This window comes from Triticum urartu, chromosome 4A, assembly GCF_056163025.1.
Source record: "Triticum urartu cultivar PI428250 chromosome 4A, HENAU_Tu73, whole genome shotgun sequence".
Lineage (NCBI taxonomy): Eukaryota > Viridiplantae > Streptophyta > Magnoliopsida > Poales > Poaceae > Triticum > Triticum urartu.
Window position 1 is genome coordinate 80,803,136 of NC_141876.1, and position 15,731 is coordinate 80,818,866.

Sequence of the window (15,731 nt, forward strand, 5' to 3'; positions counted from 1 at the left end):
GGTTAGTACCAAAAAATGATATAAAATTACTATAAAATGATTATAAAACATCCAAGATTGATAATATAATAGCATGGAACAATCAAAAGTTAGAGATACGTTGGAGACGTATCACCTCCCAGGCGCTGCCTTGGCCCATTGGGTGTCTTCTGGTCCATAAAAAACTCCGTAAAGTTTTGTTGCATTTGGACTCCGTTTAGTATTGATTTCCTGCGATGTAAAAAAACATGCAGAAAACAACAACTGGCACTTGGCACTATGTTAATAGGTTAGTCCCAAAACATGATATAAAATGATTATAAAACATCCAAGATTGATAATATAACAGCATGGTACAATCAAAAATTACAGATACGTTGCAGACGTATGAGCATCCCCAAGCTTAACTTCTGCTCGTCCTTGAGTAGGTAAGTGATAAAAACAGAATTTTTGATGTGGAATGCTGCCTAACAAGTCATTGATGACCCACAAGTATAGGGATCAATTGTAGCTCTTTTCGATAAGTAAGAGTGTCGAACCCAACGAGGAGCAGAAGGAAATGACAAGTGGTTTTCAGCAAGGTAATGTCTGCAAGTGCTAAAATTGTAAGTAGCGGAGTAGTTTGATAGCAAGATAATTTGTAATGAGCAAGTAATGATAGTAACAATAAAAGAGCAGCAAGGTAGCCCAATCCTTTTGAGGCAAAGGACAGGCCAAAACGGTCTCTTATGATAAGCAAAGTGTTCTTGAGGTTACACGGGAATTTCATCTAGTCACTTTCATCGTGTTGGCTTAATTCGTGTTCGGTACTTTGATAATTTGATATGTGGGTGGACCGGTGCTTAGGTGTTGTTCTTACTTGAACAAACCTCCTACTTATGATTAACCCACCCGCAACCATCCTCAACTACGAGAGAAGTATTAAGAATAAATTCTAACCATAGCATTAAACTTTTGGATCCAATCAGTCCCTTACGGAATAGCGCATAAACTGGGGTTTAAGCTTCTGTCACACTCGCAACCCATCATCTAATTGCTACTCCAGAATGCATTCTATTAGGCCCAAATATGGTGAGGTGTCATGTAGTCGACGTTCACATGACACCACTAAGGGAATCACAACATACATACTATCAAAATATCGAACACATATCAAGTTCACATGATTACTTGCAACATGATTTGTCTCGTGACCTCAAGAACAAAAGTAACTGCTCAAAAACGATAATCATGCTCAAGATCATATGGGTATTAAATAGCATATTGGATCTGAACATATAATCTTCCACCAAATAAACCATATAGTAATCAACTACAAGATGTAATCAACACTACTAGTCACACACAAGCACCAATCTATAGTTTCGGTAACAAGATTGAACACAGGAGATGAACTAGGGTTTGAGAGGAGATGGTGCCGTTGAAGATATTGATGGAGATTGCCCTGCCCAAGATGGGAGAGTTTTTGGTGATGATGATGACGATGATTTCCCCCTCCGGGAGGGAAGTTCCCCCGGCAAAATTGCTCTGCCGAAGGGCAAAAGTGTTGTTGCCCAAGTTCCGCCTCGAGGCAGCGACACTCCGTCCCGAAAGTCCTCTCCCTATTTTTTCTAGGTCAAAATGACTTATATACCAGAAGATGTGCACCATAGGTGGGCCTGGGTGAGCACAACCCACCAGGGCGCACCTGGGCTCCCTGGCGTGCCCAGGTGGGTTGTGCCCACCTAGTGGGCCCCATCTGGTACTTACTGGCTCCAATATTCCTCATATATTCCATAAAAATTCTCCGTGAAGTTTCAGCTCACTTGGGGTTGTGCAGAATAGGTGGCCTGACGTAGCTTTTCCAGGTCCAGATTTCCAGCTGCCGGAATTCTCCCTCTTTGTGTATACCTTGCATATTATGAGAGAAAATGCATTAGAATTACTCCAAAAAGCATTATTATGGATAAAAAATTATAAATAACAGTAATAAAACATGATGCAAAATGGACGTATCAACTGCCCCAAGCTTAGACCTCGCTTGTCCTTAAGCGAAACCGAAATCGAAAAACATGTCCACATGCTTTGCGAGAGAGGTGTCGATAAAAACAAAATACGGACATAGAAGCATCATGTTGATTATTATGACAGCAAGAAAATTAAACATAAGACTTTTATCATAGAACTTTTATCATATACTTCTCATGAATAAGTAACAATTCTGAAGGAAATATGCCCTAGAGGCAATAATAAAGTTTTTATTTATATTTCCTTACATCATGATAAATGTTTATTATTCATGCTAGAATTGTATTAACCAGAAACTTAGTACATGTGTAAATACATAGACAAACAGAGTGTCCCTAGTATGCGTCTACTTGACTAGCTCGTTAATCAAAGATGGTTAAGTTTCCTAGCCATGGACATGTGTTGTCATTTGATGAATGGGGTCACATCATTAGAGAATGATGTGATGGACTAGACCCATCTAATAGCTTAGCACTATGATCGTTTAGTTTATTGCTATTGCTTTCTTCATGACTTATACATGTTCCTATGACTATGAGATTATGACACTCCCGAATATCGGAGGAACACTTAGTGTGCTATCAAATGTCACAACGTAACTAGGTGATTATAAAGATGCTCTACAGGTGTCTCTGATGGTGTTTGTTGAGTGATACGTCTCCAACGTATCTATAATTTTTGATTGTTCCATGCTATTATACAACCTTGGATGTTTTATATGCATTTATATGCTATTTTATGTGATTTTTGGGACTAACCTATTAACCTAGAGCCCAGTGCCAGTTTATGTTTTTTTCCTTGTTTTAGAGCATCCCAGAAAAGGAAAATCAAACGGAGTCCAATTGACCTGAAACTTCACGGAACTTATTTTTGGAACGAAAGCAATCCAGAAGACTTGGGGTGTACGTAAGGGAAGCAACGAGGAAGGCACGAGGCAGGGGGCGCGCCCACCCCCTAGGCGCGCCCTCCATCCTCGTGGGCCCCTCATGGCTCCCCTGATGTATTTCTTCCTCCTATATATACCAATATACCTTAAAACCATTGGGGAGCACAATAGATCGGGAGTTCTGTCGCCAGAAGCCTCCCTAGCCACCGAAAACCAATCTAGACCCGTTTCGGTACCCTGCCGGAGGGGGAATCCCTCTCCGGTGGCCATCTTCATCATCCCAGCGCTCTCCATGACGAGGAGGGAGTAGTTCTCCCTCAGGGTTGAGGGTATGTACCAGTAGCTATGTGTTTGATCTCTCTCTCTCTCTCTCGTGTTCTTGAGGTGGTACGATCTTGATGTATCGCGAGCTTTGCTATTATAGTTCGATCTTATGATGTTTCTCCCCCTCTACTCTCTTGTAATGGATTGAGTTTTCCCTTTGAAGTTATCTTATCGGATCGAGTCTTTAAGGATTTGAGAACACTTGATGTATGTCTTGCGTGGGATACCCGTGGTGACAATGGGGTATTCTATTGATTGACTTGGTGTATGTTTTGGTGATCAACTTGCGGGTTCCGCCCATGAACCTATGCATAGGGGTTGGCACACGTTTTCATCTTGACTCTCCGGTAGAAACTTTGGGGCACTCTTTGAGGTTCTATGTGTTGGTTGAATAGATGAATCTGAGATTGTGTGATGCATATCGTATAATCATACCCACGGATACTTGAGGTAACATTGGAGTATCTAGGTGACATTAGGGTTTTGGTTGATTTGTGTCTTAAGGTGTTATTCTAGTACGAACTCTAGGGCTGTTTGTGACACTTATAGGAATAGCCCAACGGATTGATTGGAAAGAGTAACCTTGAGGTGGTTTCGTACCCTACCATAATCTCTTCGTTTGTTCTCCGCTATTAGTGACTTTGGAGTGACTCTTTGTTGCGTGTTGAGGGATAGTTATGTGATCCAATTATGTTATTATTGTTGAGAGAACTTGCACTAGTGAAAGTATGAACCCCTAGGCCTTGTTTCCTAGCATTACTATACCGTTTGTGCTCACTTTTATCATTAGTTACCTTGCTTTTTTTATATTTTCATATTACAAATACCTTTATCTACCATCCATATTTCACTTGTATCACCATCTCTTCGCCGAACTAGTGCACCTATACAATTTACCATTGTATTGGGTGTGTTGGGGACACAAGAGACTCTTTGTTATTTGGTTGCAGGGTTGCTTGAGAGAGACCATCTTCATCCTACGCCTCCTACGGATTGATAAACCTTAGGTCATCCACTTGAGGGAAATTTGCTACTGTCCTACAAACCTCTGCACTTGAAGGCCCAACAACGTCTACAAGAATAAGGTTGTGTAGTAGACATCAAGCTCTTTTCTGGCGCCATTGCCGGGGAGGTTAGCGCTTGAAGGTATATCTTTAGATCTTGCTATCAAATATTTTTGTTTCTTGTTTTAGCACTTTGTTAGTTTATAAAATAAAACTAAAAAAAATATAGAATTGAGTTTGCCTCATACGCTTCATCTTTTTAATATCTTTCGTGAGTATGATGGAAAGGAAAATGCCTAGCTAGGGTCGTTAAACGATAGCGCTTGTTGGGAGGAAACCCAACTTTATTTTTGTTCCTTGCTTTTTGTTCCTGTTTAGTAATAAATAAATTATCTAGCTTCTGTTATGATTGAGTTTTTATGTTTTAATTAGTGCTTGTGACAAGTAGAACCGTTGGGAAGACTTGGGGAAAGTCTTGTTGATCTTGCTGTAAAAAACAGAAACTTTAGCGCTCACGAGAATTGCTGCCATTTTTTATTGGAGAGTGCTATTTAGTTAATTCTTTTTGAAGATGATTAATAGATAAATTACTCACGTCCAGAAATTTATTTTAGAATTTTTGGTGTTCCAGAAGTTTGCGTTAGCTACATATTACTACAGACTGTTCTATTTTTGACAGATTCTGTTTTTCGTGTGTTGTTTGCTTATTTTGATGAATCTATGGCTAGTAAAATAGTTTATAAACCATAGAGAAGTTGTAATACAGTAGGTTTAACACCAATATAAATAAAGAATGAGTTCATTACAGTACCTTGAAGTGGTGTTTTGTTTTCTTTCGCTAACGGAGCTTACGAGTTTTCTGTTAAGTTTTGTGTTGTGAAGTTTTCAAGTTTTGGGTAAAGATTCGATGGACTATGGAATAAGGAGTGGCAAGAGCCTAAGCTTGGGGATGCCCAAGGCACCCCAAGGTAATATTCAAGGACAACCAAAAGCCTAAGCTTGGGGATGCCCCGGATGGCATCCCCTCTTTCGACTTCGTTCTTCGGTAACTCTACTTGGAGCTATATTTTTATTCACCACATGATATGTGTTTTGCTTGGAGCGTCAATTTATTTTATTTTGCTTGTTGTTTGAATAAAGTATCCAGATTAGAAATTATTAAATGTTAGATAGTCTTCACATAGTTGCATAATTATTCGACTACTCATTGATCTTCACTTATATCTTTTGGAGTAGTTTGTCATTTGCTCTAGTGCTTCACTTATACTCCCTCCGTCCCAAAATATAAGAACGTTTTTAACACTAGCATAGTGTCAAAAACATTCTTATATTCTGGGACAGAGGAAGTATCTTTTTAGAGCATGGCGGTAGTTTTATTTTGAAGAAATAGATGAACTCTCATGCTTCACTTATATTATTTTGAGAGTCCTAAACAGCATGGTAATTTGCTTTGGTTATGAATTTAGTCCTAATATGATGGGCATCCAGGAGGGATATAATAAAAACTTTCATATGAAGTGCATTGAATACTAAGAGAAGTTTGATACTTGATAATTGTTTTGAGATATGGAGATGGTGATATTAGAGTCATGCTAGTTGAGTAGTTGTGAATTTGAGAAATGCTTGTGTTGAAGTTTGTGATTCCCGTAGCATGCACCTATGGTGAACCGTTATGTTAAGAAGTCAGAGCATGATGTATTTATTGATTGTCCTCCTTATGAGTGGCAGTCGGGGACGAGCGATGGTCTTTTCCTACCAATCTATCCCCCTAGGAGCATGCGCGTAGTACTTTGTTTCGATAACTAATAGATTTTTGCAATAAGTATGTGAGTTCTTTATGACTAATGTTGAGTCCATGGATTATACGCACTCTCACCCTTCCACCATTGCGAGCCTCTCTAATACCGCGCACCTTTCGCCGGTATCATACACCCACCATGTACCTTCCTCAAAACAGCCACCATACCTACCTATCATGGCATTTCCATAGCCATTCCGAGATATATTGCCATGCAACTTTCCACCGTTCCGTTTATTATGACACACTCCATCATTTCATATTGCTTTGCATGATCATGTAGTTGACATTTTAGTTGTGGCAAAGCCACCGTTCATAATTCTTTCATACATGTCACTCATGAGTCATTGCACATCCCGGTACACCGCCAGAGGCATTCATATAGAGTCATATCTTATTCTAGTATCGAGTTGTAATCATTGAGTTGTAAATAAATAGAAGTGCGATGATCATCATTAATAGAGCATTGTCCCCCCCCCCCCCCAAAAAACAAAGAAAGGCCAAAAAAAGAAAAAAAGGATAGGCCAAATAAAAAAATAAAAGGGACAATGCTACTATCCTTTTTCCACACTTGTGCTTTAAAGTAGCACCATGATCTTCATGATAGAGAGTCTCTCGTTTTGTCACTTTCATATACTAGTGGGAAATTTTCATTATAGAACTTGGCTTGTATATTCCAACAATGGGCTTCCTCAAATGCCCTAGGTCTTCGTGAGCAAGCAAGTTGGATGCACACCCACTTAGTTCCTTTTGTTGAGCTTTCATATACTTATAGCTCTAGTGCATCCGTTGCGTGGCAATCCCTACTCACTCACATTAATATCTATTGATGGGCATCTCCATAGCCCGTTGATACGCCTAGTTTATGTGAGACTATCTTCTCCCTTTTTGTCTTCTCCACAACCACCCTTCTATTCCACCTATAGTGCTATGTCCATGGCTCACGCTCATGTATTGCGTGAAGATTGAAAAAGTTGGAGAACATCAAAAGTATGAAACAATTGCTTGGCTTGTCATCGGGGTTGTGCATGATTTAAATACTTTGTGTGGTGAAGATGGAGCATAGCCAGACTATATGATTTTGTAGGGATAGCTTTCTTTAGCCATGTTATTTTGAGAAGACATAATTGCTTGGTTAGTATGCTTGAAGTATTATTATTTTTATGTCAATATTAAACTTTTGTCTTGAATCTTATGGATCTGAATATTCTTGCCGCAATAAAGAACTACATGGATAAATATGTTAGGTAGCATTCCACATCAAATATTCTGTTTTTATCATTTACCTACTCGAGGACGAGCAGGAATTAAGCTTGGGGATGTTGATACGTCTCCAACGTATCTATAATTTTTGATTGTTCCATGCTATTATATTATCAACCTTGGATGTTTTATATGCATTTATATGCTATTTTATATGATTTTTGGGACTAACCTATTAACCTAGAGCCTAGTGCCAGTTTATGTTTTTCCTTGATTTAGAGTATCGCAGAAAAGGAAAATCAAACGGAGTCCAATTGACCTGAAACTTCACGGAACTTATTTTTGGAACGGAAGCAATCCAGAAGACTTGGGGTGTACGTAAGGGAAGCAACGAGGAAGGCATGAGGCAAGGGGCGCGCCCACCCCCTGGGCGCGCCCTCCACCCTCGTGGGCCCCTTGTGGCTCCCCTGACATATTTCTTCCTCCTATATATACCAATATACCCTAAAACCATCGGGGAGCACAATAGATCGGGAGTTCCGCCGCCAGAAGCCTCCGTAGCCACCGAAAACCAATCTAGACCCGTTCCGGCACCCTGCCGGAGGGGGAATCCCTCTCCGGTGGCCATCTTCATCATCCCAGCGCTCTCCATGACGAGGAGGGAGTAGTTCTCCCTCGGGGCGGAGGGTATGTACCAGTAGCTATGTGTTTGATCTCTTTCTCTCTCTCTCATGTTCTTGAGGTGGTACGATCTTGATGTATCGCGAGCTTTGCTATTATAGTTCGATCTTATGATGTTTCTCCCCCTCTACTCTCTTGTAATGGATTGAGTTTTCCCTTTGAAGTTATCTTATCGGATCGAGTCTTTAAGGATTTGAGAACACTTGATGTATGTCTTGCGTGGGATACCCGTGGTGACAATGGGGTATTCTATTGATTCACTTGATGTATGTTTTGGTGATCAACTTGTGGGTTCCGCCCATGAACCTATGCATAGGGGTTGGCACACGTTTTCGTCTTGACTCTCCGGTAGAAACTTCGGGGCACTCTTTGAGGTTCCATATGTTGGTTGAATAGATGAATCTGAGATTTTGTGATGCATCTCGTATAATCATACCCATGGATACTTGAGGTGACATTGGAGTATCTAAGTGACATTAGGGTTTTGGTTGATTTGTGTCTTAAGGTGTTATTCTAGTACGAACTCTAGGGCTGTTTGTGACACTTATAGGAATAGCCCAATGGATTGATTGGAAAGAATAACTTTGAGGTGGTTTCGTACCCTACCATAATCTCTTCGTTTGTTCTCCGCTATTAGTGACTTTGGAGTGACTCTTTGTTGCATGTTGTGGGATAGTTATGTGATCCAATTATGTTATTATTGTTGAGAGAACTTGCACTGGTGAAAGTATGAACCCTAGGCCTTGTTTCCTAGCATTACAATACCGTTTGTGCTCACTTTTATCATTAGTTACCTTGCTGTTTTTATATTTTCAGATTACAAATACCTTTATCTACCATCCATATTGCACTTGTATCACCATCTCTTCGCCGAACTAGTGCACCTATACAATTTACCATTGTATTGGGTGTGTTGGGGACACAAGAGACTCTTTGTTATTTGGTTGCAGGGTTGCTTCAGAGAGACCATCTTCATCCTACGCCTCCTACGGATTGATAAACCTTAGGTCATCCACTTGAGGGAAATTTGCTACTGTCCTACAAACCTCTGCACTTGGAGGCCCAACAACGTCTACAAGAAGAAGGTTGTGTAGTAGACATCATTGAGTTGGCATAGATTGAGATTAGGATTTGTCACTCCGATTGTCGGAGAGGTATCTCTGGGCCCTCTAATGCACATCACTATAAGCCTTGCAAGCAATGTGACTAATGGGTTATTTGCGGGATGATGCATTATGAAACAAGTAAAGAGACTTGTCGGTGACGAGATTGAACTAGGTATGATGATACCGACGATCGAAAATCGGGCAAGTAACATACTGATGACAAAAGGAACAACGTATGTTGTTGTGCGGTTTGACCGATAAAGATCTTCGTAGTATATGTAGGAACCAATATGAGCATCCAGGTTCCGCTATTGGTTATTGACCGGAGATGTGTCTCGGTCATGTCCACATAGTTGTCGAACCCGTACGTAGGGTCTGCACGCTTATCATTCGATGACGATATGTATTATGAGTTATGTGATTTGATGTACCGAAGGTAGTTCAGAGTCCCGGATGAGATCACGGACATGGCGAGGAGTCTCAAAATTGTCGAGACATAAAGATTCATATATTGGAAGGCTACATTAGGACACCGGAATGGCCCGGGTCGTTTCGGATAAGTTTCGGAGTACTGGGGGTTACCGGAACCCCCCCCCCCCCCCCCGGGAAGTTATTGGGACTCATGGGCCTAATGGTGGAAGAGAGGAGGCATGCCAAGGTGTGGTGCGCACCCCCCTAGCCCAAGCCGAATTGGACTAGGGCTAGGGGGGCCGGCTCCCCTTTCCTTCTCTTCTTCCTCTCCTTCCTTCTTCTCCTATTAGGACTAGGAAAGGGGGAAACCTACTCCTACTAGGAGTAGGATTCCCCCTTTGGGCGTGCCCCTTGTGGCCGACCCTCCTCCTCCCCTCCTTTATATACGGGGTAGGGGGCACCCCATAGACACACAAGTTGATCTTTAGCCGTGTGCGGTGCCCCCCTCCACAGTTTTCCACCTCGGTCATACTGTCGTAGTGCTTAGGCAAAGCCCTGCGTCGGTAACTTCATCATCACCGTCGACACGCCGTCGTGCTGACGGAACTCACCCTCGTCCTTAGCTGGATCAAGAGTACAAGGGACGTCACCAAGCTGAACGTGTGCAGATCGCGGAGGTGCCGTGCATTCGGTACTTGATCAGTTGGATCGTGAAGACGTTCGACTACATCAACCGCGTTACTAAATTCTTCCGCTTTCAGTCTACGAGGGTACGTAGACACACTCTCCCCTCTCGTTGCTATGCATCTCCTAGATAGATCTTGCGTCATCATAGGAATTATTTTGAAATACTGCGTTCCCCAATAGTGGCATCCGAGCCAGGTCTATGCGTAGATGTTATATGCACGAGTAGAACAGAAAGAGTTGTGGGCGATAATAGTCATACTGCTTACCAGGATGTCATACTTTGATTCGATGGTATTGTTGGATGAAGCGGCCCAGACCGACATTACATGACCGCATTCATGAGACTGGTTCTACCGACGTGCTTCGCACACATGTGGCTAGTGGGTGAATTGAAATGACTACAACAGGTCCTTGTTGAAGGGTTAAAACAGCACACTTGACGAAAAATCATTGTGGTTTTTGATGCGTAGGTAAGACTGGTTCTTGCTAAGCCCGTAGCAGCCATGTAAAACTTGCAACAACAAAGTAGAGGGCGTCTAACTTGTTTTTGCAGGGCATGTTGTGATGTGATATGGTCAAGACGTGATTATATAAATTGTTGTATGAGATGATCATGTTTTGTAACAAAGTTATCGGCAACTGGCAGGAGCCATATGGTTGTCACTTTATTATATGAAATGCAATCGCCATGTAATTGCCTTACTTTATCACTAAGCGGTAGCGATAGTCGTGGAAGCAATAGTTGGCGAGACGACAACGATGCTATGATGGAGATCAAGGTGTCAAGCCGGTGACGATGGTGATCATGATGGTGCTTTGAGATGGAGATCAAAGGCACAAGATGATGATGGCCATATCATATCGCTTATATTGATTGCATGTGATGTTTATCTTTTATGCATCTTATTTTGCTTAGTATGGCGGTAGCATTATAAGATGATCTCTCACTAAATTTCAAGGTATAAGTGTTCTCCCTGAGTATGCACTATTGCTACAGTTTGTCGTGGCGAGACACCACGTGATGATCGGGTGTGATAAGCTCTACATTCACATACAACGGGTACAAGCCAGTTTTGCACAAGCAGAATACTCAGGTTAAACTTGACGAGCCTAGCATATGTAGATATGGCCTCGGAACATTGAGACCGAAAGGTCGAGCGTGAATCATATAGTAGATATGATCAACATAGTGATGTTCACCATTGAAAACTTCTCCATCTCATGTGATGATCGGACATGGTTTAGTTGATATGGATCACATGATCATTTAGATTACTAGAGGGATGTCTATCTAAGTGGGAGTTCTTAAGTAATATGATTAATTGAACTTTAATTTATCATGATCTTAGTACCTAATAGTATTTTGCATGTATGTTGTTGTAGATAAATGGTGTGTGCTACTGTTCCTTTGAATTTTAATGCGTTCCTAGAGAAAGCTAAGTTGAAAGATGATGGCAGCAACTACACGGACTAGGTCCGTAACTTGAGGATTATCCTCATTGCTGCACAAAAGAATTGAGTCCTGGAAGCACCGCTAGGTGCAAAGCCCACTACAGGAGCAACACCAGATGTTATGAACGTCTGGCAGAGCAAAGCTGATGACTACTCGATAGTTTAGTGTGCCATGCTTTACGACTTAGAATCGGGACTTCAACGATGTTTTGAACGTCATGAAGCATATGAGATGTTCCAGGAGTTGAAGTTAGTATTTCAAGAAAATGCCCGAATTGAGAGATATGAAGTCTCCAATAAGTTTTATAGCTGCAAGATGGAGGAGAATAGTTCTGTCAGTGAACATATAATCGGAATGTCTGGGTACCACAACCACTTGACTCAACTGGGAGTTAATCTTACTGATGATAGTGCCATTGACAGAGTTCTTCAATCACTGCCACCAAGCTACAAAATCTTCATGATGAACTATAATATGCAAGGGATGGATAAGACAATTCCCGAGCTATTCGCAATGCTAAAGGTTGTGAAGGTAGAAATCAAGAAGGAGCATCAAGTGTTTATGGTCAACAAGACCACTAGTTTCAAGAAGAAGGGCAAAGGGAAGAAGGGGAACTTAAAGAAGAATGGCAGGCAAGTTGCTGCTCGAGTGAAGAAATCCAAGTCTGGACCTAAGCCTGAAATTGAGTGCTTCTACTGCAAAGGGACTGGTCACTGGAAGCGGAACTGCCCCAAGTATTTGGCGGATAAGAAGGATGGCAAAGTTAAAGGTATATTTGATATACATGTTATTGATGTGTACCTTACTAATGCTTGCATAGCGCCTGGGTATTTGATACTGGTTCTGTTGCTCACATTTGCAAAGATTGGCTAAGGACGAGGTGACGATGCGTGTGGGAAATGGTTCCAAAGTCGATGTGATCGCGGTCGGCACGCTACCTCTACATCTACCTTCGGGAATAGTATTAGACCTGAATAATTGTCATTTGGTGCCAGCGTTAAGCATGAACATTATATCTAGATCTTGTTTGATGCGAGACGGTTATTCATCTAAATCAGAGAATAATGGTTGTTCTATTTATATGAGTAATATCTTTTATGGTCATGCACCCTTGATGAGTGGTCTATTTTTATTGAATCTCGATAGTAGTGATACACATATTCATAACATTGAAGCCAAAAGATATAAGTTTAATAATGATAGTGCAACTTATTTGTGGCACTGCCGTTTAGGTCATATTGGTGTAAAGCGCATGAAGAAACTCCATGGTGATGGGCTTTTGGAATCACTTGATGCTTGCGAACCATGCCTCATGGGCAAGATGACTAAGACTCCATTCTCCGGAACAATGGAACGAGCAAGAGACTTATTGGAAATAATACATACTGATGTATGCAGTCCGATGAGTGTTGATGCTCGTGGCGGGTATCATTATTTTCTGACCTTCACAGATGATTTGAGCAGATATGGGTATGTCTACTTAATGAAACATAAGTCTGAAACATTTGAAAAGTTCAAAGAATTTCAGAGTGAAGTGGAAAATCATCGTAACAAGAAAATTAAGTTTCTACGATCTGAGGTGAATATTTGAGTTATGAGTTTGGTCTTCATTTGAAACAATGCGGAATAGTTTCGCAACTCATGCCACCTGGAACACCACAGCATAACGGTGTGTCCGAACGTCGTAACCGCACTTTATTAGATATGGTACGATTTATGATGTCTCTTACTGATTTACCACTATCATTTTGGGGTTATGCTTTAGAGATGGTTGCATTCACATTAAATAGGGCACCATCGAAATCCGTTGAGACGACACCATATGAACTGTGGTTTGGCAAGAAACCCAACTTGTCGTTTCTTAAAGTTTGGGGCTGCGATGCTTATGTGAAAAAGCTTCAACCTGATAAGCTCGAACCCAAATCGGAGAAATGTGTCTTCATAGGATACCCAAAGGAGACTGTTGGGTACACCTTCTATCACAGATCCGAAGGCAAGATATTTGTTGCTAAGAATGGATCTTTCTAGAGAAGGAGTTTCTCTGGAAAGAAGTGAGTGGCAGGAAAGTAGAACTTGATGAGGTAATTGTACCTTCTCCCTTATTGGAAAGTAGTTCATCACATAAATCAGTTCCGGTGATTCCTACACCAATTAATGAGGAAGCTAATGATGATGATCATGAAACTTCTGATCAAGTTACGACTGAACCTCGTAGGCCAACCAGAGTAAGATCCACACCAGAGTGGTACGGTAATCCTGTTCTGGAGGTCATGTTACTTGACCATGATGAACCTACGAACTATGAGGAAGTGATGATGAGCCTAGATTCCGAAAAATGGCTTGAGGCCATGAAATCTAAGATGGGAGCCATGTATGAGAACAAAGTGTGGACTTTGGTTGACTTGCATGATGATCGACAAGCCATAGAGAATAAATGGATCTTCAAGAAGAAGACTGACGCTGACGGTAATGTTACTGTCTACAAAGCTCGACTTGTTGTGAAAGGTTTTCGACAAGTTCAAGGAGTTGACTACGATGAGACCTTCTCACCTATAGCGATGCTTAAGTCCGTCCGAATCATGTTAGCAATTGCCGCATTTTATGATTATGAAATTTGGGAAATGGATGTCAAAACTGCATTCCTTAATGGATATCTTAAAGAAGAGTTGTATATGATGTAACTAGAAGGTTTTGTCAATCCAAAAGGTGCTAACAAAGTGTGCAAGCTCCAGCGATCCATTCATGGACTGGTGCAAGCATCTCGGAGTTGGAATATATGCTTTGATAGTGTGATCAAAGCATATGGTTTTATACAGACTTTTGGAGAAGCCTGTATTTACAAGAAAGTGAGTGGGAGCTCTGTAGCATTTCTGATATTATATGTGGATGACATATTGTTGATCGGAAATGATACTGAATTTCTGAATAACATAAAAGGATACTTGAATAAGAATTTTTCAATGAAAGACCTCGGTGAAGCTGCTTATATATTGGGCATCAAGATCTACAGAGATAGATCAATACACTTAATTGGACTTTCACAAAGCAGCTACCTTGATAAAGTTTTGAAGAAGCTCAAAATGGATCAAGCAAAGAAAGGGCTCTTGCCTATGTTACAAGGTGTTAAGTTGAGTCAGACTCAATGTCCGACCACTTCAGAAGATAGATAGAAAATGAAAGTCATTCCCTATGCCTCAGCCATAGGTTCTATCATGTATGCAATGCCGTGTACTAGACCTGATGTGTGCCTTGCTATTAGTTTAGCAGGGAGGTACCAAAGTAATCCAGGAGTGGATCACTGGACAGCGGTCAAGAACATCCTGAAATACCTAAAAAGGACTAAGGATATGTTTCTCGTTTATGGAGGTGACAAAGAGCTCGTCGTAAACGGTTACGTTGATGCAAGCTTTTACACTAATCTGGATGACTCTAAGTCACAAACCAGATACGTATTTTTATTGAATGGTGGAGCTGCCAGTTGGTGCAGTTCTAAGCAGAGCGTCGTGGCGGGATCTACGTGTGAAGCGGAATACATAGCTGCTTCGAAAGCAGCAAATGAAGGAGTTCATATCTGATCTAGGTGTAATACCTAGTGCATCAGGTCCAATGAAAATCTTTTGTGACAATACTGGTGCAATTGCCTTGGCAAAGGAATCCAGATTTCACAATAGAACCAAGCGCATCAAAAGGCGCTTCAATTCCATCCGCGATCAAGTCAAGGAGGGAGACATAGAGATCTGCTGGATACAGAAGGATCTGAATGTTGCAGACCCGTTGACTAAGCCTCTCTCACGAGCAAAACATGATCAGCACCAAGACTCCATGGGTGTTAGAATCATTAATGTGCAATCTAGATTATTGACTCTAGTGCAAGTGGGAGGCTGAAGGAAATATGCCCTAGAGGCAATAATAAAGTTGTTATTTATATGTACTTATATCAAGATAAATGTTTATTATTCATGCTAGAATTACATTAACCAGAAACTTAGTACATGTGTGAATACATAGACAAACAGAGTGTCCCTAGTATGCCTCTACTTGACTAGCTCGTTAATCAAAGATGGTTAAATTTCCTAGCCATGGAAATGTGTTGTCATTTGATGAACGGGATCACATCATTAGAGAATGATGTGATGGACTAGACCCATCCGTTAGCTTAGCACTATGATCGTTTAGTTTATTGCTATTGCTT